The sequence below is a fragment of the Mustela lutreola genome, chromosome 4 (assembly GCF_030435805.1).
Source record: "Mustela lutreola isolate mMusLut2 chromosome 4, mMusLut2.pri, whole genome shotgun sequence".
Taxonomy (NCBI): Eukaryota; Metazoa; Chordata; class Mammalia; order Carnivora; family Mustelidae; genus Mustela; species Mustela lutreola.
The window spans coordinates 174,873,449-174,897,492 of record NC_081293.1 but is presented as its reverse complement, the minus strand read 5'-3'; the positions used below and the strand labels follow the sequence as shown (position 1 = coordinate 174,897,492).

The 24,044-nt window shown below is 36.7% G+C and overlaps 1 protein-coding gene across 3 annotated transcripts in view; it reads left to right on the top strand.

Moving 5' to 3' along the window:
- SLC13A1 (solute carrier family 13 member 1) overlaps positions 1-24,044 on the top strand; it is a 118,511-nt gene that overhangs the window by 90,813 nt on the left and 3,654 nt on the right. Inside the window, exon 16 of one of the 3 annotated variants that reach the window (XR_009352957.1) lies at positions 19,492-19,557. The exons of 1 other annotated variant lie outside the window; for it this stretch is intronic. The gene's annotated coding sequence lies outside the window, so the exon portion shown is untranslated. Of the gene's footprint in view, positions 1-1,253; positions 5,435-19,491; positions 19,558-24,044 lie in introns of those variants that run through there. One more of the 3 variants, XM_059171724.1, reaches the window with a different exon arrangement.

The following is a 24,044-nucleotide window of genomic DNA, read 5'->3' as shown; positions in this document are numbered from 1 at the left end:
AGCATCTCTAGAATTCAGACTTCCTTCTTTTCAAGTGACTGCACTCTGTCCACCTTACCCAAGTAAGCCTTACCCAAGGCTTTGTTCTTCTTTTCAGCCTGGGAGGTTGGGAAGTACACTTTTAGCCAATGGTACTAATTAACCCTATTAAATAACCCTATTACATAACCCTACTCATTAACCCTATTAAAATCCTATTTTAAATTAGTAAAACAATATCACAATGCCTTAACTATTTCTTCACATGTGTACTACATGATATTATATTTTAAAGATTTATTATTAGATGTATTATTCTATCTCTGTCATGGCTAAATATTTTGGTAAGGACCTTTGTGATTCTTTTGTTCAAAGTTTTATTTGATTTAGTTAATGAATGACTGTCTTTGCTTGACTATGTGGATTTTAGCAAATGAAATGTTTTTGTTTTTGTTTTTGTTTACTTTTAGGAGGGGGAGGGTTGTACTAATAACGAAAAAATAAACCCAAACAAACTGGATTAGTTTTAGTACTCTGACATTATCTGAAAAGGAAAAGTTGAAACTATTACTGTAGGACACCATTAGCCATGTTACTCAGAAATGAAGCAATTTAATCAAAGTAAAAATTTACTAGGCAAGTTTTGGAATGCAGATATCAAAACCACAGGACCGGGACGCCTGGGTGGCTCAGTTGGTTAAGCAACTGCCTTCGGCTCGGGTCATGATCCCAGCGTCCTGGGATCGAGTCCCATGTCGGGCTCCTTGCTCCGCGGGGAGCCTGCTTCTCCGTCTGACTCTGCCTTCCACTCTGTCTGCCTGTGCTTGCTCTCGCTCGCTCTCTCTGACAAATAAATAAAATCTTTAAAAAAAAAAAAAAACACAGGACCCCATTGTAGAAGTGAAGACCAGAATAGCCCAAGGGTAAATGGTAAAATAGCATATAACTAAAGCAGAAATTAAAGGGTTTTTTTTTCAAATACGGGGATCTTCATTTGCCTAGAAAAAAAGATATAGCATTTAATAAAGAAATAAAGGGGATTTTCTTACTTATAGTATGCTTGTATAGATACTAGAGGCAGTTTTGGGGGGAGTAAATCTTAAAGCTAAATGATAAAAAATATTGTATGACATACATTCCTGTGTCAGCAAGAAAATAATGTAAGTCTTCAAAAGAAAAAGATGATGGGGCACCAGCAAGAATTCAGACACTTAGACAAGGATTAGCAGTAGCAGCTTTTAATCCCTAGAGATCTCAAAATTTTCTTTCAATAGGCCCACGGAACAAGGGATGGAAGACAAAACAAGGACCCAAGCAAGTTGTGGGTTGAGTGGAAAACTACATATTATGAGGATCTCAAAGGACTATTCTCTGAGAAAATGTGAACCAGGAGAAAAAAGTCCCATGCTACAAAGGGAAACATCAAGAGGACCTTAATGTTTTGGTCTATGCACTGGGTAGAAGGGTAAAATCTCCCTTGAGAATTCGTAATTGTGCGGGTTATGTGCCTAAAGTCTGAATACCAGTGTATGTGGGGGGAAAAAAAAACCTTAATCTCAAACTTTAAAACAATCCTGGGTTGGTAATGTGCCTAAGTACCTGGCAAAAGAAGGAACACCTTCTTCAACCTGGGGCTCGAAGAATTACTAAAGTTAAATCTCCATGAGAAATGGTAATCAAAATTTGTGAAGTCTGCCAAGACATAAAATATACTGTTCAAGAGCCACATAAACAAAAGAGACAATCCAAAGTATAGACAACAGATATTCTAATTGTCAAATACAGACTATAAAATGAGGAAGTGTGTTTGAAAATATAAAAGAGGGTATTGGAAATACAATAATAGTGGTAGGCAAAATTCTAAAAATGTCTCCCTATGATTTCTGTCTCCTGATTATTCAAACACTAATCTAGGTACTGCTGTGAGGGAATTTTGCAGATATAATTAAGACTATTAGTCAGCTAGCCTAAAAATATGCAGATTATGCTGGATTATCCAGGTGGTGCTAATATGATCCTTATGAGCCTTTAAAAGCCAAAAGAGGAAGGTGGAAGAGTCAAGTGGGTAAGATGAGGCAATGGGAAATCAGAGAGTTTTAAAGCATGAGAAGGACTGGACTCATTATTGGTGGTTTTGAAGACAAAAGGAGTTTTAAGCCAGGGAATGCGGAAAGTCTCTAGAAGCTGAGAATGACCCCTGATTGAAACCCAACAAGAAAACAGAGGCCTCAGTCCAGCAGGTGCCTGGAACTGAAGTCTGCCAACCACATGGGAAGCCTAGAAGTAGATTCTCCTTAAGACCCTCCAGTCAGGAACGCAGCCTGCCAGATACCTTGATCTTAGTCCTATGAGACTTGTTTTGGACAGGTCTGTTCATCTACAGAATTTTTAAATAATAATGACTGCTGTTTTAAGCACTAAATTTTTATGTTTTGACAACAATAGAAATTAAATATAATAAGGAATGAGAGACTATGAAAAGTGACCTGATAGATCTGAAAAAGTATTGAATAGAAATTTTAGGGGCACCTGAGTGGCTCAGTGGGTTAAAGCTTCTCCCTTCGGCTCAGGTCGTGATCCCAGGGTCCTGGGATGGAGCCCCGCATTGCAATCGGGCTCTCTGCTCAGCAGGGAGCCTGCTTCCTTCTCTCTCTCTACCTGCCTCTCTACTTGTGATCTCTGTCTGTCAAATAAATAAATAAATAAAATATTTTTAAAAAAGAAATTTTAGATATGAAAAGTATAATATTCTAATTTCGCTCTCAGGTCCCCATTTTTCTTGGCAGCACAACACTTCATCTAATTAAATCCAAGTCAAATTCTCCACTTCAGTGTTTTAACTGATTTCAGAGTTTAACTTAGTCAACTTAGTTTTTGTTTTTTAGAGCCTCTCTCTTATTTCCTTCAGTGTAGGGTTTTATCTAAGTTTTATAGACTGTACATATGAAACTCTAACTGGGCAGCTAAGATGCATCCAGTCTCTGCATTTAGACTGGCTTCCACTGAGAGATACAGTCCTCTGAAGTGTACAATTCCCATTGGTTTCATCATTCACTTCTGATTTGAGGATCTACTCATGCGACTCACATCATCCCTGAAATCAGCATCTCTTCATCGCAACCACAGCCCTATTGATCCACCACTGCAAGAGCTTACAGGACTTTGGATGCTCTCTGCTTCTCTCTGGGGTCCAAGCAGTCTTAGGAGGAAGGTGTGTCTAAGCCCCAGCTGTGCTTAGATCCTCCTTGCCATTGGCCTGACTCTTCTGCAGGACTCCATGTTAAGTGCAAGGGAAAGAGAGCCTATAGCTCACATCTTATACCCAGAAGAGTCAGTATATTAATTAATTCATGGCACAAAGAATGAATGTAACCTATAACCACAGAACAGAACACATCAGCCTAGCTCAAACAGAGACCAAAACCATTGCCTGTCTAAAGCAGTGTTTATGATCATAGGATCTAGAGGGTGACTGGCAGGACTGAATTCCTGTTCTACCACTCACCCATCTCATCCTCAGATATGTTAGTTAACCTCTGTATGCTGCACTTTCCTCATCTGAAAATGGGCCTCTGGAGGCAGAAAGATATTTTCATAGAGTTATAAGGATTAAAGGAGTTAATACACAGAGAACACTTAGAGCAGTAACTGGCCATAGTACAAGCTCAATATTAGATTGCATTCTTATTAATGTATCATTTTTATTCCTTATGATGTCACCCAGAAGTAATTGCACTCATATAATCACAGCCTTGGTCAAACTCCTTCTTCAGAAGACCCTTGGCCAGGATCTCATTGAAACCTTAGATTTAAGATAGAAAAGTTACTCCTAGCTTATAACACCTAAGGGAGATTTCCAGAGAATCTTTCCATTTTTACCCAATTGGTTCTTGATTGAGAGAGAACACTGGAGGTAAAACAGTGAAAAAAGTATGTAGCTTTTAAAATCAGTCTCCATTTATACAATTCAGCACACACACAAAAAATACAGGAAAATTAGGCACTATATACAATACTACAAACCAAGTTCAATAACTCTTTGAAATAATGTGGCATGTTGGTATCGAATGAGCCTCTCACTCCATTAAATGACTCTCATCATTAGTTTTCACTTCAGGGATTTTCAAATAGTTCAAACCCCTCCCCACAACCCCACCCCCGCGTTGCCAGTGCTCCCTGGAGCCTTGTATACAGGGTTGTTGATGAATCCTGACAGCTGTAGTTCTGCACACCTCCTGAGCTGAGCGTAGCCTCTGACCTCCCCGCAGCAGCACATCTACGGCTGGGCCACTGAGTCAGACGCTATGCCTTTGTGGATATCATTCTGTACAAAGTATGCAGTGAAGATTACCAAAATACCAGAAATGTCACGTAGCGTCCTTCTCCATTCCAAGAAAATTTATGTGCTTTTGCATCCATGTGTAATAGCCAGCATAGCCATTATTTTTCCTTATTTATTCTAATTGCTTCATTCTGTCCTTTTTTATTTAGCATACCTTTCTTTCTTGACACATTGTCTTTCTTTTTTTTTTAAGGCAAATGTGTTTGGACTTCTCAGAAAGTCAGATACTATGTTTGTTCTAATTTCAAGAATAGTGGTCTCTTACAGTGCTTCTACACAAAGAAATTACAAATACACATCTACTCCAAGTTCTATTATTTTGGCCTATGAATAAATTTTCAAATAAAGCATGAAAATGACATACCTTATATTTTGTGCAGTGACTTTCAAACTTCAAGTCATCTTGATAGAGAATGGGGGAAATTTTTGGTGGAAACGCTTAGGGAAGAAGAGATGTTTTTGAACAAAGAAAGTTTGATTTATCTTAAAATGACTGCCATGAAATTGGCTTCTGGTTTGAAGAAAGACCTTAATTCCTCAAACAATTCTATATCTGTTAGATGCTGGCCTTCCAGACCAGTTTCCTTCCTTCCTTCACACTTCTTGATGGAGTTTAGGGACTTTCATCACTTTAGACAATTAAAATAAGCTGTGTACCAGAAGGAAAATGTTTTGAGACTAGGACAGGAACCCAATGAACTCTCGTCATAACAGATAAATCAACTTAGGAAGAATTGACATCTTAAAAATTTTGAGTCTCCTGATCTATGAACACATTGTATCTCTCTATTTATTTAGGTATTCTTTAATTTCCCTGAGCAATGTTATAGAGTTTTCAATGTACAGTCTTATTCATCTTTAAACACATTTATCCCTAAGTGTATCATATTTTTGATATTACTGTATTTCATTTTTTTATGTTATTGTAAGTGGTCTTGTTTTTTACCTTCATTTTCTGATTAGTAGTTGCCAGGATTTAGAAATGCCATATATTTTTATAAATTGATTCACTAAGCTAATTTATTATTTCTAGTTGGGTTTTTTAAATAGATTTCATAAAACTGTGTACATAATGCTATCTTCTGTGAATAAACTCAGTGATATTTCATCCTTTCCAACCTGGATACTTTTATTTCACATTTACTTTAAGGTAGACTTGTCTTCTTTTCTAGGGAGCCTGGGTGGTACAGTCAGTTAAGTGTCTGACTCTTGGTTCAGGCTCAGGTTATGATCTCAGGGTTGTGGGATCAAGCCCCATGTTGGGCTCCACAACATGTGTGGAGTCTGCTTGGGTTTCTCTCTCCCTCTCCTTCTGCCCCTCCCCACTGCAAACTCTCTCTCTCTCAAATAAATAAATAAATCTTTTTTAAAAAGGATGTCCTTGCCTTTTTTCTTCTCTTAGTAGCAAAGCATTTTTTATCTCCCCTCAGTTATGAATGTGGACTGTAGAATTTTCAGAGCCTCTTTGCCAGATTGAGGAAACATCTATTGCTAGTTTACTAAGAGTTTTTGTTTGTTTTTAAATCAGGAATGGATATTAGGATTTGCCAAATGCTTTTCCTATGTCTTTGATCTTATGATTTTCATTTTTAGTCTGTTAATGTGCTAAATTACATTGAATTAAACAAACTTTGAACATGATACTTTGTATTTTTTATATATTGTTAGGTTTTACTTACTAATATTTTGTGAAGAATTTTTGCACCAGTGTTCAGAAGGGACATTTTATAGTTTCTTACTTTGTTGTTGTTGTGTTAGGGTAATGTTTGCTTCAGAGAATGAGTTAGGAAGCATTTTCTTCTCTTCAATTATCTGCAAGTGTTGTAGAATTTAAATCCTTTTAAACTTACTAAGATTTGTTTGAAAGAAAATTGTTTATCTTGATAAATATTCTGCCTTAAAAGGCTGTATATTCTGCCGTTGTTGGGCAGAGTCTTCTAAAGTGTCAACTGGGTCAACTTGGTTGCTAATTTTTTCATGTTCCATATTCTTATTGATTTTTTTTCCTACTTGTTCTATCACTTATATATTGAGAGAGGAATGTTGAAATCTTTGCCAATAATTGTAGATTTGTCAATTCTTCATGCATCTTTATCAGGTTTTGCTTTATGTTTTTCAATGCTCTATTTTTTTGTTGTTTGTGGTGGTGTGCCAATATTTAAAAATTGCTGGGTGCCTGGGTGGCTCAGTGGGTTAAGCTTCTGCCTTCGGCTCAAGTCATGATCTCAGGGTCCTGGGATCGAGCCCTGAATTAGGCTCTCTGCTCAGCGGGGAGCCTGCTTCTCCCCCCATTTCTCTCTGCCTGCCTCTCTGCCTACTTGTGATCTCTCTCTGTCAAATAAAATCTTAAAAAAAAATAAAATATAAAATTGCTATGCACTCTATGCCTTTATCACTATATAATGCTCTTTTTATCAATGTTGATATTCTTTACTCTGAAATATATTGATACTAATATAAGTGTTACAACTTTTAAAATTAGTTCTAACATAGATTATTTTTCTCCAGCCTTTTTTTTTAATGTTTAATTAGCCAACGTACAGTACATCATTAGTGGTCAATGTAGTGTTCAGCGATTCATTAGTTGCATACAACACCCAGTGCTCATCATCACATGTGTCCTCCTTAATACCCATCATCTGGTTAACCCATCCCCCTAGCCCCTCCCTTCTGTAACCCTCAGTTTTGTCCATGGATTCCGGAGTCTCTCGTGGTTTGTTTCCCTCTCTGATTTCTTCCCATTCAGTTTTCCCTCCCTTCCCCTGTGGTCCTCCACACTATTCCTTATGTTCCACATCTGAGTGAAACCATACAATAATTGTCTTTCTATGCTTGACTTATTTTATTTAGCATAGTCCCCTCCAGTTCCATCCATGTTGATCCAAATGGTGGGTATTCATCCTTTCTGATGGCTGAGTAATATTCCATTGTATATATGAAACACATCTTCTTTAATCTACTTGTATGTTTATATTTAAAGTGAGTTTCTTGTAGGAAATATAATTAAATCTTATTTTCTTATGTTTTAATTAAATATGACAGATTCTGTCTTTTAATTTAGTGCTTTGACCATTTATATTTAATGTGATTACTGGTATAATTTAAATCTACCATTTTGCTATTTTTTTCTATATTATTTTTTCTATGCTTTATTTTCCACTTATGCTGCCCCCCTTTGTATTAATTGACTACTTTTTATTATTTAATTTTATTTCATTTCTTGACTTATTTACTGTGATTTTTACAGTTACTTGAAGATTTATACTTATCTTTAACTTAATCACAATTTACTTTAAGTAATATGTTATTACTTCATGTATAATATTCTTAGAAGAATTTATACTATAACCCCCCCTTACCACTTTGTGTACTGTTGTCATACATTCTATTTCTATATGTATCATAAACTCAAAAATGCATTGCTACTATTTTTTGTCTTAAGCAGTCGTATAGGGGCACCTGGGTGGCTCAGTTGGTTAAGTGTCTGCCTTTGGCTAAGGTTATGATCCCAGGGACATGGGATTGAGCCTCATGTCAAGCTCTCTGCTCATCAGGGAGCCTGCTTCTCCCTCTCCCTCTGCCTGCCACTCCTCCTGCTTGTGTTGTCTCTCAATCTGCTAAATAAATAAATAAAATATTTTAAAAAATAAATAAAAAGTAGTCAAATATCTTTTGAAAATATCAAAAATTGTTTTATATTTCCCCACATTCTTCTTTCCTTTTATATAGTCTTGTTATTTCAGTTTCTACCAGATATAATTTTTATTCTTTTAGCTTTTGTTTAAGTCTGAAAAAATATCTATTAGTTTCATTTTTGAAGGATATTTTCATTTGGAATAGAATTTTAGATTGACAATATTTCCCTCTCAGGAATTTAAAGATGTACCACAGTCTTCCAGTTTATATTCTTTTTGATGATAAATGTACTTTAATTCATAAATCTGTTCTTCTGTATGTAATGTGTATTTTTTCTCTCCTATTCCCTTTCAAGGTGTTCTTCATTACTGATTTTATGTGATCTAATTGTGAGGTACCTTGATATAATTTTTTTTTGTTTCTAATGTTCAGGGTTCAATAGGCTTTAAAGTATTTAAAAAGCTTTTTAAAAATCAAATCTAGAAAACCTTCATCTGCTATTCCTTAGAATATTCTCTCTACCCTTTTTTTTCAAGGACTATAATTACAAACATATTTGGTCACTTGAAATTATCTCAAAGTACACTGAATCTCTGTTTTTGCTTTTTGTTTTTTCTGTCATGTTTTCTGTAGCCTTTTGGGCAGTTTCTATTGCTACCTCTTTCGGTTCACCAATTATTTCCTGATAATTCCATCAAGTATGTTTTCCATCGTAAACATTGTAATTTTCAAGTCGAAAAATTTGATATGGGTCTTTTATATTTTTCCTGTCATTACTGAACATACTCATATTTTTCTCTACCTTTTTGAACATATATAATTTTAATAACTTTTGATGTTCTTGTCTAGTAATTCTATCATATATGTCATTTCTGCTTCTATGCCTATTGCTTGATTTTTCTCTATTTTAAAAGTCAGATTTTCCTGCTTTTCCTACCTGGTAATTTTTTTTCACATGAAAAAAAAGACATTGCTTATTTTACTTTATTTAATATCAGACATATTTTTATTCCTATACACTTGAGTGTTATTCTTGAGTGTTATTCTGGGGCACAGTTGCATTATTTAAAAACAGTTTGATCCTTTAGATGTTTGTTCTTAAGATTTTTTGGGTGAGACAGAAAACACTTTAGTCTACAGCTACATTTGCCTCACTACTAAGGCAATATCCTTTTGAGTATTGCACTTGATGTGCCATTAATTTTAAGGTTTTCCATTCTAGCTGGTGGAAACACGAAATTATTCCCAGCTCTGTGTTAGTTTCTGGAATTGTCCCAGCTAATAATTTTGATTAGTTCTTTCTTCACCTTGAGGTTGTTTCCTAAGAGACTTGTGTTGATCAGTAGTCAGCAGAATAGCAGACAGGATTCCTGGAGATCTCTCTGCACATGTCTGTGCATGTTTCTCCCTTCTGATACTCTGCCTGAAAACTGTAGCCACCAGTCCTCTTCAGACTCCCAGCTCCATCTATTCAACACGTGATCACAAGTATCTGCCTGGATTCCCCCTTTCTTGAACTGCTGCCTGGAATCTCTCCCCTTGTTATAAGTTGGAATAACGATAGAACGCAACTATTTCCTCTCCTTCAGAGATCATTGTCCTATGTTGCATGATGTCAAATGTCTGAAAACTGCTGTTTCATATCATTTTTCCTCTTTAAGCTGTTTCAAACAGAGGTAAATCCTGTTCCTCATACTGCATTTTGCCAAAAGTGGAAGTATCTAGAAGAGTCAGATTTAATTATAATTTTTTTTTCCTCTAGTAATGTTAGAATCAGATCAAGTTGAGTTAACTGGATGGCTCTGAAGTCTCTAATTTTAATCACTGGTGTATAATGCAGCTCTTAGATAAGAGAGTAAATACTGGATGAGGAGCCTCTATGGTGGTATTGGGAAGTAGAGGGTGACTTAGTGAATACAATTTTGAATTTGTTGAGTTTGATATTTATATACTACTTATTTATTACTACATGAAGAAATAACTAATGTGCACTTAAATAATCTGAATGTGAAATGGAGGACAATGGTCAGACCTGCATTCTGGTTTAAAATTTAAGATTAAGGGAGTCTAGAGCATAGAAAAAATGTGTAAGAACCCCCTTTCTGCTTTTTATTCAACTTCAATACTATGATAGCTATCTAATATTAATGTCCTAAATTGTTTGCTATAGTTTTAATTGTTATTTTAATTCCAAACTGAAGATGTTTTAACCATACTTGGAAGGATGCTAGGACAAATATAACTCATGTTGTTATTATTGTTTACATGTAAAAATAATTAAGGGATAAGCAAGTTTAAAATCTTGGGGAAGTTGCTGAGAGAACAATTCAGCCCCAAGGTAAATTCAATCTGAGACAGTTCTCTGACAGAGGTTGTAATCTGACAAGAATATTTTATCTTCACAGCCACAGGGCTTTTTGGGTAGATCATCTTAAAAATGTTAAGTGAATAATAAATAATGACAGGTAATTCCTCGGGGTCTGGGAATTCATTCTTGACTACAGTCGTTGATATTGTTCTCCATTTATGTTCTCCATAAACTTTTAGTCTCCATCTCAGCTGGGAAAGTAATTGCTTTTGGTCAGAGCTGGGGGGTCCACTGAGAGCAAGCATTCCTCTCTCAGAGAATCTAGTAGTTTCCTCTGACATGCCCTCATCCTCCTCCGTATGGAACCTATTCATGGGCCCTCCTTAGAATTTGAACAGGGCCAGAATCCATCCTCAGAACTGGAATTTGAATTCTTTTATTGCAGCTATAGTCAGGACTGTATGTGGATTTAATGTGCTAGATGTTTTATTTGAGTTAAAAGCGGTTTTATAGTTAATATATTATTAAAAGCTATTATTACTTGTATTTACTTCCTTTTTTTTTTTTTTTTTTTTTTTTTTGTAAAGAACTCTGAAGGTTATAAAGAACCTCAGTCTTCCCATGGAGACAGAAGTCCCACTGACCACTATGCACATTCCATCTCCTGTATCCATCTTCTTTATCTTCTCATATTCCTTTGACTAAAGAATGTAAGCAAAGAAACACAACTATATATAATTCCCGAAAGCACCTTTTGAACATTACTAGTGGCTTCCTTTTTAAAATCTATCATTAGCCAAGTACTTTACAAAATATAAAACAAGTTTCCAAGAAAGAGCATTTTTAACTGGTAATCCTGGATGGGTGTTCCTGGGAAAACCTATAAGGAAAGCAGAGACAACAACTCCACACGCAAGTACTGGTGGCTATAATAGTACTATTGCATCTGATGCAATCTCCTCTGAATCCATTATCCAAAGATTATGGACATTGAATCAGTTGTAAAGTGGCTCATATATCCAGTGAGAATATTCAAAGAAATGTAAAATAGACTTTATTTCGATTTTTGAGCGTCATAACAGAGCCAGACTAGATAGTTTACCCAACTTCAAGACTTACTGTTTGGATATAGTAATTAAGACTACGTGGTATTGGGAAAGACATGGGTATATATAGTTGGCACAGAATAAAAACCCATAAGTAGTTCCACATAAATATGCTTATTTTTAAAAAATTTTTTAAAAGATTTTATTTATTTATTAATTTGACAGAGAGAGAATGAGAGAGTGAATACAAGCAAGGGGAGTGTGAGAGGAAGAAGCAGGCTTCCCACTGAGCAGGGAGCCCAATGCAGGGCTCGATCCCAGGACCCCAGGATCATGACCTGAACTGAAGGCAGATGCTTAACGTCTAAGCCACCCCGGGGCCCCAAATGTGATTTTTGACAAAGGTACAAAAGCAATCTAATGGAAGAAAGATAGCCTTTCCAGCAAATGGTGCTGGAGAGGAGAAGTGAACACCCAAAGACAAAAACAGAAAACAAAACAAACAAAACTTTGACCTAAGCTTCATACTTTGTATGAAAATTAGCTCAAGATTGATCATTAATTTAAATGCATAAATGTAAAATTCTAAATGTAAAGTGGTGCATAAAATTCTAAAACATTTAGGGAAAAGCATGGAAGATAATCTTCATGGATCTAGTACTTAGCAAAGAGTTCTTAGACTTTCTTTAAAAAATTGTTTTATTTATTTATTTATCTATTTATTTATTTATTTATTTGAGAGAGAGAGAGAGAGAGCACAAACAGGGGAAAGGGCAGAGGCTTCCCGCTGAGCTGGAAGCCTGATGCAGGACTTGATCCCAGGACCTTGGGATCATGACCTCAGATGAAGGCAGATGCTTAACCACGCAGGTGCCCCCAAAGGTTCTTGTGCTTAACACCAAAACTATAATCCATGAAAGCAAAAGTTAATAAATGGACATCAAAATTTAAAATTTATATTTGTTCAACAAATATCCAATTAAGAGAATGAAGAAACAAACCATGAAATGAGAGAAGATATTTGCAAACCACAAAGAATAATACTGATAATGGGTGAAGAACACTTAAAACTTAGTAAACAAACAATCCAGTTAGAAAGTGGCACACGATACAAAGATCACACTTCACAGAAGAGTATATACAGATGTTAAATAAGCACATGAAAAGATGTTCAACATCATTATCCATTAGGTAAATGCAAATTAAAAACATAGTGAGATATTCCTACCCCCATGTCAGAATGGCTAAAATGGCTAAAATAAAGAATAATGAAGAATAAAGAATAAAATAAAATGGCTAAAATAAAGAATAATGACAGCACCAAATGCTGGTAAGGATGTGGAGAAACGCAATCACTCAGACACTCAGACAGTGTGTGGGAATACAAGTAGTACAGCCAGTCTGGAAAACAAATTGACAACTTCTTAACAAAAGATTGCACACCAAACTGCCGTATGACCCAGCAACTGCAATCCTGAACATTTACTTCAGAGAAATGAAAATGTATGTTCGTACAAAAATCTACATACAAATGACTAGTCAAAGTCAAAACTTGGAAACAACCTAGCTGTCACTCAAAGTGTGAATGGTTAAGCAAACTGTGACACATCCATACCAAAAAACATCACTCAACATTAAAAAAATAACAAACTTGGGGTGCCTGGGTGGCTCAGTCCTAAAGCTTCTGTCTTGGGCTCAGGTCAGGATCCCAGGGTCTTGGGATCCAGCCCTGCATCAGGCTCCCTGCTTTGCAGAGAGCCTGTTTCTCCCTCTCCCACTCCCCACTGCTTGTGTTCCCTCTCTTGCTGTCTCTCTTTCTGTGTCAAATAAATAAATAAATCTTAAAAAACAAACAAACAAACAAACAAAAACACCATTGCTTTGTGCTGAATTAGGTCCCTATAAGGTCCAGTGAAATTCCTAACATGTCTTTGGCCACAGAAGCTGGCAAGCTGTGCCTTGAGCCTCTCTGCAGTGTCCGTGATGTTGCACTTACTGAAGTGGTAAGAGTTTTTTGTGGGAGTAGCTATAAATATTTATTACTGGCATCGTCCTGAGCCCTACTCAAACAGTAATTTGCGATGAACAATAAATATGGAGATGGAGGTTGGGCTGGAAGGTGCTGCTGACAGACTGGCTGTTAGAAGTGCAGACATCACTTCTCAGCTGCACCTGAACTTGGGCGAACTGAAGAGAGGAATGCAACACGGCACATTCAGGAGCAGTATGGAGCCTCATTTTCCTCCGCTTGTTTTTATTCTTCACAATCCGTCTGTTTTTCATTCTTACTGTCTGAGTGACTGATAGAGTACCTTTTTACAAAGCACTCAGAATGTCTGTGTGAATTGAAATATGCATCACACCATAATTTCACATTTTCAGAGATTTTTCACATTGTTCCTTCTTAGCAGTCTGATTAAGTGCCTCCTAAAGCAAAGCAACAATATCTGAACTATCAAAGCAATCATCAGTGCATCTTCTGACTCTTCTCCATGAAAAAATGTCAGCTTGTGAAGTAGACTTTCCAAAATTTTCTTACTGACATTTTCTAATCCCCTTTTTAAAAAATTCCCTTAGGAAAAAAATATGACAAATGCTGATTTAATGGTGCCCTCTGTCTCCCAAGTTTCGTTCTTAATGCCTATCAGCGTATATACAAACATTCTAGGAAGAGATGGAAAATCAGCTCCACCCCCGCACCACTGCCACTTGCATTTAGAGGGAGATTCCCATTAGAATTAGCTGGGGGCTGATTCAGCCTGTTGTACAGAGCATTATTTTAAAGCAAGACCTTGTGAGGGGTTCTAGGAATTCTCTGTGAAAATGTACCATTGTCATAAATATTTCTGTCACTCTTAGGGGAAAAAAAATCAGAGGTTTTTTCTGGAAGAGAACATTTAACCCACATTTTCGTGTTTTGGATAAATGTGAGTGCTCAAAGATCTTTTTTTATATGAAAAGCTCATTGATAGGTTGATTTTAAAGAAGGTATGACCAAGCTCTTTTGAATGAGGGAGTGGCATATGAAAGCCTGAGGTGGGGGGATAAAAGAATATAATAGAAACGTGTTTATACAATATTATTGAAATGTGATCGAGGGGTGTCTGGGTGGCTCAGTAGGTTAAGTATTCAACTCTTGATTTCGGCTCAAGTCATGATCTCAGGGAGTCTGCTTGAAGATTCTCTCCCTTCACCCCTCCCCCCGCTCACTAACATTCTACTCTACTTGTTTCATTGCATGTCTGTCCATCTCTCCATCCCTCTGCCCAACTAGATTTTTGGTTAGTAAATAGATTTAATTCTGCTTTGTTGTTACAAATCAATTCAGATTTTTAAGATTTTGTTATGAATGACTTCCACCTTAGTTTTCAATATTATTGGAATAACGTTTTCAATATGATCCTGTTTTTTGTCTACTATATTTGTAAGTGTGTCCAACTCTCCAGTATTTTTTTTTTACAAATTGATCATGAACTATTTCACAAAACATCTCAATAAACTACAACAAATCAATCGCAGACAATGCTTCATGATGACAATGTAATATAATTAGTAAACAACAAAAAGATAGTTTAAAATAACACCATATGTTTACAAGTTTTAAAAATATTTCTAATAATTGGTAATACAGTGTGAACCATATGTTGTGTTTGTTACATATGTTCTAGATATTACTTGCCCGTAATATCTCTATGTTGTCAGCATTTTTTGCTACCAACTGATTTGTGGTTATATTCAATTTGCATTTTCTTTTGTACTACATTTTTTCAGATCCTGTTTTATGTGCTTTAATAAGAATCTACAGTCTTATTTTTATAGGTCCCTTGGTGATTTTATATTTCTGATGTTATCATCAGAACAAATACTTTTTCCCTGAGCTACTTTTCTTGTGGAATTCCGTATGATGTTTAACTGATTCACTATAATCAGTACATGCTTCCCTTCACCTGTTTCAAAACAGCTAAAAGATGTCATCTCTTCTGTTCTTGCGAGGAGATGGCATGTGTCACTGATTTTTCTTACTCAGATTTTTGTTCCTATCCAGATTACTTAATCTTTTCCTGACTCAGAGAAGGGTTGCTTGAAGAACATTTGCTAGACACAACGAATGACAACTGTGCACTTGTTGTTCCTGGTCCTGGTATCTCCAGGTTTCCCCCAGATATTTCCCCATGATGGTCAGCACCGGTCACATGAGAACTTCTGGACTAGACCACCGCACTTACACTGTCTTCACTCAGCTAGTCACGAGACACTTACTAGACTTGAAGTTGTCTTGGGGCCCAGCATTAATAAAAAGAGTAGCTCACACATTTTACGGAGCAGGCACGGTTCTGGGGGATTTCCATGTGCTTACTCACATATTTTGGATGCAGAGATTTTATTCAGAGTGGTCATAAAAACATTTTTTAACCTTCCTATGGTGAGATATATTTGATGTTTGCCTCTCCAGTTTGTTAAAGGTGAAAAATTAATTTAATTCAGATTCAGCGGCAGCAGGATTAGTGAGAAACAAGTTTTCAGCATTTTCCTCTTGCCCTTATGGTTAAGATTAAGTTAAGATTGTCACAACAGATTAGATTAGCATAATTTCAGTTATTATTTGCATTGCCTATGGAAAAATATGCAAAGGCAGGCAAACATAATTTATTATTTGGGCTTTAATACACTTAAAATCACACCAGTGACTGTAGAAGATTACAAATGATCCTCGCAGGATTTTTTTTTTATTATTTTTTTCCTTCTTCATTCATTTGGTGTTATTTACTAAAGCTACACTCGCTGCTTTTGCATCTTTATCGGATGGTTTTTGTTTGTGCTCAAATAGATAACGGAAAGTACATCTACAGTCCCCAGGCCCTCTATGGAGGGAGGATCTGACTCTGAGTTTTCCTGGGAGCTGAGCCACTTCCTAATGTTGCTGCCGGCATGTGTGCGGTTCCTTTGTTAGCTGTGTGATGTATCTGTGGGTGGCAGGGCCAAGGGATTCAGAGTTTTCATTTCCTTTTGAGTCAAATTCTTAGCCTTCTCTATTCTAGGCAAAAACTCCTCCTTTCTAATCACTATGGAGGTGAGTGTCTGCCCTGAGCCCGGCTCTGCCCCACTTCCCATTCCTTAAAACCCAGGGAAGAGGACCGCGGCACTTCTACCAGACTTACTGGGGGAACGAAGTAAAACAAACAAGGAAAACAGGCAGCCCTTCCATGTGCCTTGACATCTCTCGTTCTGGGAGATTCTGATTTCTGTTACACATTCGCTCGATGGGGAGAACTAGTTTACTAGTTGGTCTTTGAATGTCTTTCCTTCTCCCTGCAATATAGATCAGGGTTTCCCAACGACATGGCTACGACATCGTCGTAGTCCAGGTAACTCTTTTGTGTGCAGAGTTGTCCTGCGCTTGCAGGATGTGTAGCAGCTTTTCTGGCCTCTACCCTCTAGATGCCAGGAGCAGACGTCCTCCTTTTGTGACAACCGCCGTTACCTCTGGACTGTGTCAAATATGCCCTGGGGGGGGGGGGGCAGAATTACTCCAGTTAAGGACCACTAATATATATTAGCTTTAACTGTAATTATAGATACCATTAATCTAATTTACAGAAGATAAATAATTACAGAAAACAAGGGTGGCTACTGTGACAAAATACCTTTTAAAATTTTACATTTAAAAAAACAAGTAGAATATATTTTTTAAATTGATCAGATTGACAAAAATGTTTAATAATTCAGTAGATGAGAATAATGTTAAAATGATGAAGAGCCTTGCATTAGAGCCCATCAAGACTTAACAGCTAGCTGTCAGGCATTTAGATGATAGTGGCGGAAATGCACTTCTCATGCTTTCCTTCAGCAATATTGGAATGATTACTCTGCTCTAGAAATTGTGTGGAGGACTGGGGTTACAGAAATGAAAATGAAACAAAACAGTCCTTGTCTTCAAACATTGTTTGACAAAGATCATTTTTCTGAAGATAGAATCTTAATAAATTCAAGGAATCTAGGTAGTATGAACTTGAATGAAATTTAATTCTAAATTTTGTCATTTTCTCAGTATTTGCCAAACTACTTTTGCCCTTGTCAATAAAATAAAAGTTTGCTAACTTTTATCAGCGAAAGAAAGATCGTTGTGAATTGTCAAAAACTATTTAGTGAATCTTTTTAAACATTTTCTATTGTTACTCAAATTCCATCAACTAAAACATTGCCATAATCATTTTAGGGATCTGTTTTCATGATGAGATAAATAAGACTTAAAATTGACTTCTCATTTGTTTATCTTCATACTTCCTTCTTCAGTATATATATTTCCCTTAACAATATATATTCAAAATATGACATTGTAGCATATTTCATTGGTTTATAATGAATATAGAAAGTACCTTTTTAAGAATAGTCCATGAAGCATTTGCCTTTCCTCTACCGATATACACTGAGATCGTTGGCAATGATTCATTATTATAATTGGGTGATTGGGCAATTAAGGAGGGCACATGATGTGATGAGCACTGGGTGTTATATGCAACTGACAAATAATTGAACACTACATCTGAAACTAATGATGTACTCCATGTTGGCTATTTGACTTTAAATAAAAAATTAAAAAAAATAAAATCATCACCTCAGCTTTCAAAAAAAGGCAGTTTAAACAAAACAAAACAAATTGATACTGCAATGAAAAACCTTATTCATGCCCCCTTGTGCACTTCTTTTTTCTTTTTTTAAGATTTAATTACTTTACTTGATAGAGAGAGAGAGAGACACAGTGAGGGCGGGAAAACAAGCAGGGGGAGTGAGAGAGGGAGAAACAGGCTCCCCACCCAGCAGGGAACGCGATGCAGCTCAATTCCAGGACCCTGGGAACAGGACCTGAGCCCAAGACAGACACCTAACAATGGAGCCACCCAGATGCCCCCCCCCCCGCTGTGCACTTTTGTGAGAAGGTCTGTACAGTAGGCACCTTGTCTTTGCACACATCTGCACCGTCACTGTGTTGCCAAGTGATCCTTGAAAGCAGCTACACTGATTTACACAACACCGAAAATATTGATTGTTTTCGCTTACCCCCAATTCATATTTGCAATTTTCTTATACTCTCGGCCAATTTGATGAATGGATAATTAGTATTTGATGATTTAAATTTGCATTTCCCTGACTGATGAGAATAAATATTTTAAATTTCTTTTTCTATGAATTGCTTCCTCATATATTTTCCTGTTTTTCTACTGAGTTTTTGGCGTCTATTTATTAAACTATAGGATTTCCTTATATGTTCTTTACATTCTTGTTTGTTATCCTTTGACACTTGTAGTTACATATAGCTTGTCCTGGTGAATGACCATCCTTTGGCTTTGTTTATTTTGTTTTTTTAATTGTGTTGAAGATTTTACATTTAAACCCTCATTAAATTAGCCTTTAATCCTCATTAATTTTTACCAAATTAATGTTTCCCTTGTGTTTTATTCCATATGTATCTCATCTAAGAAAAGCCTTCTCTATGCCATTTATAAAGTTATTCCCTATAATTTCTTTTAAAATATTTGTTTGGCCTTTAACATTTGTTTTTAATCCATTTAAAATGTATTTTTGTAAATACTGAGAATAAGCATCTATGTTTAAGTTTTCAGTGTGAATAAACCTATCGCCCTGGTAATATAAGGTGAGAAGTCTAATATCTTCCCCATCGATTTTTAAGACTGTCTTTTCACATACCAGACTCCCTTAGAAGAATAATCCTTGTGTGGGGACTTTAATCTCTTATTGACCCATTGGTCCCAGGTGTTTTTAAATAAAGTTTTAACACAGTTTTTAAATAAGATCTATTTTTAGAATAATTTTAGATTTATAGAAAATCACAAAGACAGTACAATATTTGTGTTGTGCACCCAGTGTCCCCTCTCATTGACTCCTTAATTAGTATGGTATGTTACAATTCATGAACCAATATAGATACATTATTATTAACTTAAGTACATTCTTTAACCACATTTCCTAGTTTTACGTAATGTCCTGTTTCTGTTCCAGGATAAAACCACATTAAGTTGTCATATCTCCTTGGGCTCGCCTAACAATTTCTCAGACTTTCTTTGTTTTAACGATCTTGACTGTGTTGAGAGGTACCGGTCAGGTAGTTTGTAGAATGTCACTTTATTGGGATTTGTCTAATGTTTTTTTCTCCTTATTAGACTGGGCTTCTAGGTTTTTTGATCTGCTTGGGTGCCTGCCCTGCTCTCCTCAGAAAGCTTCATTATGTGAGTAATACAACTTTTCATACACTCGCGGTGCTCGTGTGGCTTATCAGCCTGACATAGGAACTAAATTTGAGGAGGAGGGAGACAGTCAATCCTGACCCCGTCGGGTGGCCACAACAGTTACATTGTTCATTAAAACAAATTAAGATCTTTGAATTGAGGCCCTAAACTGTGTTCTAGTGAATGTTTACAGAGCAACTAAATATTCTGTTAAACTTCTCACCAGGATATCAATTATGAACCTGTGGTGATAGATTTTGTGTTGCCTCTGTCTGACTTTCCCCTGTGGCTCAACATGATAGTCTCTCTGAGATCATAGTCATTCTCTGATATTTAAAAAAAAAAAAAATGCTCTAAATCTTTGCTTCTAATATTTTGGTATTTAATATAGCTTCGAATTTATTTTATGGTGCTATAAGGAAAAGATATCATTTTAATTTTTCTATATAAATGATCAATTATTCCAGTACCGTTTATTGAACGCCCTTATCTTTCCCCACTGGTTTGAAAGACTCTGTCATATAAGAACATTTCCCGGGATTTCCTGGGTGGCTCAGTCATTCTGTGTCTACCTTTGGCAGCTCAGGTCATGATCCCAGGGTCCTGGGTTCGAGCCTACATCAGGCTCCCTGCTCAGCGGGAAGCCTGCTTCTCCCTCTCCCACTCCCCCTGCTTGTGTTCCCTTTCTTGCTGTCTCTTTCTTTGTCAAATAAAAAAGTCTTTAAAAAAAAAAAAAAGCCATTTCCCTATATGTTCCTCATGTGTTTGACAATACCACAGACTTCAAGAAGGGGAGCTTCTAGCTTAGGGCCCATGCTTTAAAGGGTCTTCTTTTGTCCCCCTCCAGCCACATCCCTTCCTTTTTTTTTTTTTTTCTTTAAAGACTTTATTTATTTATTTGAGAGACAGAGATCACAAGTAGGCAGAGAGGCAGGCAGAGAGAGAAGAGGAATTATGCTCCCTGCTGAGCAGAGAGCCTGACGTGGGGCTCGATCCCGGGACCCTGGGATCATGATCTGAGCCAAAGGCAGAGGCTTTAACCCACTGAGCCACCCAGGTGCCCCCAGCCACATCCCTTCCTAAGGTAATAGGAGACAGCAAGGAAAGAGACTGACCCACTCAGAGCCCATGTCACAGTTTTAAACCTAGCTAGTGGTAGAGACCCTGGATCCTAAAATTCCATGCCCAAACAACTCTGGGCCCACTTACACGACCTGTACAATGTGCTTCTCCCAAGGGCAGGCCATACCACAATAAGCCTGAGGGCTGGCCAAGTGGATGCTGTGTTGGCGGATTTGTGGAAAGAGTTTGGATGTACAGGCTGGGGTCCTGATGTCCATACATGGGTGTGCATGAGACCTTTGAGAATGGAAAGAGAATAAGGTTAGGCTGAGATTCAGAAGCTGGAGTCTGAGGCTTGCTCCTCCTATGCCACCACATTCTGAGATGGAACTCCAGGAGTCCCAAGAATTATAAATTCCAATTTTGCCTTCCAAGTATATATACATATAAATGTATATATGTCAAATTAGAAAGATAAAATATATTTCACTTAATTGTTTATTCGCTAAATTAAATGACATATGGGTTTCCATTTGCCCAGTTGCACTAGATCCTACAAATGTTAAGGGATGTCTTGTGTCTGTGTATGTTTCTAGATTCTTGATCATGTTCCATTGGGCGATTTGCCTATTCCTATTTCAATAGCACCCTGCCTTAATTAATATAATAATTAATCAAAAGGGCACTTCCCCTGCCAATTTTGTTCAAAATTATCTTAGTCATTTTTGTCCTTTTTTCCTCCAATATAAATTTGGGGGATCCACATATCAAGTTTAAAAAAAGTCTCCTTTAAGCTATCACTTTGAAAAAATAAAACTGTTTTATTCTCTTTTTAATTTAAAAGCTCCCTTTTAGCCTAACTTATGAATTTTCTCATGTTTTAACTCCCTACCATTGATTCTGTCTTAACCTCTAAACTAGTGGTTTGCCCTCCAAGGGACATTTGACAATGTCTGGAGACATTTTTGTTTGTCACAGCTGAAGTGAGGGGTGCCTCTAGCCTGCAGTGGGTAGAGACCACGACATGCTGCTAAATGTCCTACGATGCACAGGACAGCCCCCACAACAAATTGTCTGACCCAACATGTCAACAGTGCGAAGGCTGAGAACACTGATCCAGATGACGTAGGAACATGTAGAACACATTATGATGCATATGTACATGTAAGTGTACCTTAGAAGTGTGTGTACTTGTTTGTACACATGTGAGTATATTGTCATTAGTGCTTCACTAACTACTTTCTCACCCACTGCCCTGCATCTGGGATTCACCAAGCAACTTACCAACATTATCTTATTAATCCTCATCCAATGCTCTAGAAATAGGTGACAACATGATTACACTTGTTTTATTAATTCAGAGACACAGATCAAGTATCTTATCGGTATTCCTCACAAAAGAAAAACATATTTCATGAAGTCCCCTGTTTCAGCTATTATGTGATAGGTGATAGTTTCTTCCTTTCTTCTATTAATAAAAGTTGGATGACTTTTCTTCAGGCAACAATACACTTCCTACTTTTCAACATGCTATTTAAGTCTAAGTACCTAATTCTTAACATAGAAAGGAACCTAATTTTAATGCACATTTTAAAATTTTATCTAGGTGGGTAGAAATATTTTCATACTTGAAGAAAAAATCTGAGGAAAACTTTTAGAGAAGATTTTAATGGGTTAGTGATTAAGAATCTGAAAAGAGCTAATGCTATCAAGGAATTTACTGAGCTAATGAAGAGAAGCCGTGCCATTAGGTTTTAGACTTCATTTGTAACTTTAATGCTTAAAAGCAAACTGATCTTCAGTAATTCTGAAGGGATTATTACTAGACACACTGATTCTTATGGAATCATAAATCTGGATGTGGCTATAAAAGAATAGTTCAAGCTGAAGGCACAGATCGTAAGGGCAAGCACATCCTTCTTGCTCCCATAGCTGGTGGAATAACATTGAAGTATGTGTGATGATTAATTTTATGTGTCAGCTTGGCTGGGCCATGGTGTCCAGATACGTGTTCAGACGTTATTCGGGATAATTCTGTGGTAATTGTTGTTTTGGATGAGATTAGCATTTAAAGTAGCATTTAGAGAAACTTAGAATAAAGCTGATTAGCTCCTTTAATGTGGATGGGTCTCATCAGGAGAATTCCTGAGAACCGTAGCCTGACCTCCTCCTAGTCAGAGGGAATTCTGCAGCAGATGGCCCGAGCACTTGAAGTACAGCGTTGGCTCTTTCTGGATCTCCTGCCAGCCCAACCTGCAGATTTGGGATTTGCCAGCCTCGATAATCATGAGTCAATTCCTTAAAATAGGTATCTCTCCATACATAGACACATACCCTATGGGTTCTGTTTCTCTAGAGAACTGTGAGCGATACAGTATGTATTGAAATTCTTTTAAAAAAATTATTTATCGTGATCAACGATATGTAGAAAGATGGATTGAGAAACAGATACTTTAAACTAAAAAGAATTATACAGAGTATCAAGTAGCCAGTTGTATTTTCTTTCAGTTAGACAATTGGTTTACATACTTTTCCATCTTTTCCTGCTGTCAAATCCCATCACTGTGCTGTGAGTATTATAAACATACTGAGATAAATACTATGTATCCAGTTCTCCTGTCCTTGAACACATGGGAAAATAAATTTCCTAGGTGGTCTTGCATTTAGGCAGGCCAGTGGGACTAGTCTTGGCTAAAGAAATGTGAATGGAAATCACCTGTGTCACTTCCAGGTTGCAGCAGGAGAAATCTTCCTGTGCACTTAGCCAAACGCTTCAGTGATTCTGGGGAGCAGAGCGAGCCTCTGCCTGGCTTTGATACAGAAGTAAGCCTTTATTGTCTTTAACCACTGAAATTCATGACTGTTTTACTACGGCACAACCTGGCCTATCTAGACCAATATATAAGGCAATGCTTCCTTGCTGGCATACATAAATACTGGAGAAAAGTTAATCGCAAGTATATCCTTATGAAACATGGTCATAGTCTCTAAAAGAATAACAAGGTGCACCCAGAATTAATACAATATAACCAAGAATTAATTAATAAAGTTGTAAAATTAACATTACCATGTTATCTGATACTTGGACTAAATTCGAATGTATTTAAGTCAGTTTATGTGTATATCAGTTTATGTCTCACAGTTTCTCTGACATTGTTCAAATCATCTCAATTCCCTCTTCCACCATTTCCTTACCACAATGTTATAAAAATTAGGAAGATGAATCATTTTTTAACGTTGTAAGCTTCTTGGAGAAATGCTTTTAACAAATTACAGCACAAGTTTTATTTGAGGCCAACATTCCAGGGCACATACAAATCAAAGAATAATGATCACATAATTTTAGTCCCATTGATGTATCATAACGAGATATAAATTAACATTGTGTACCTGACTTAGTTCTCTCTTCTACTTCCTCTCCTTGG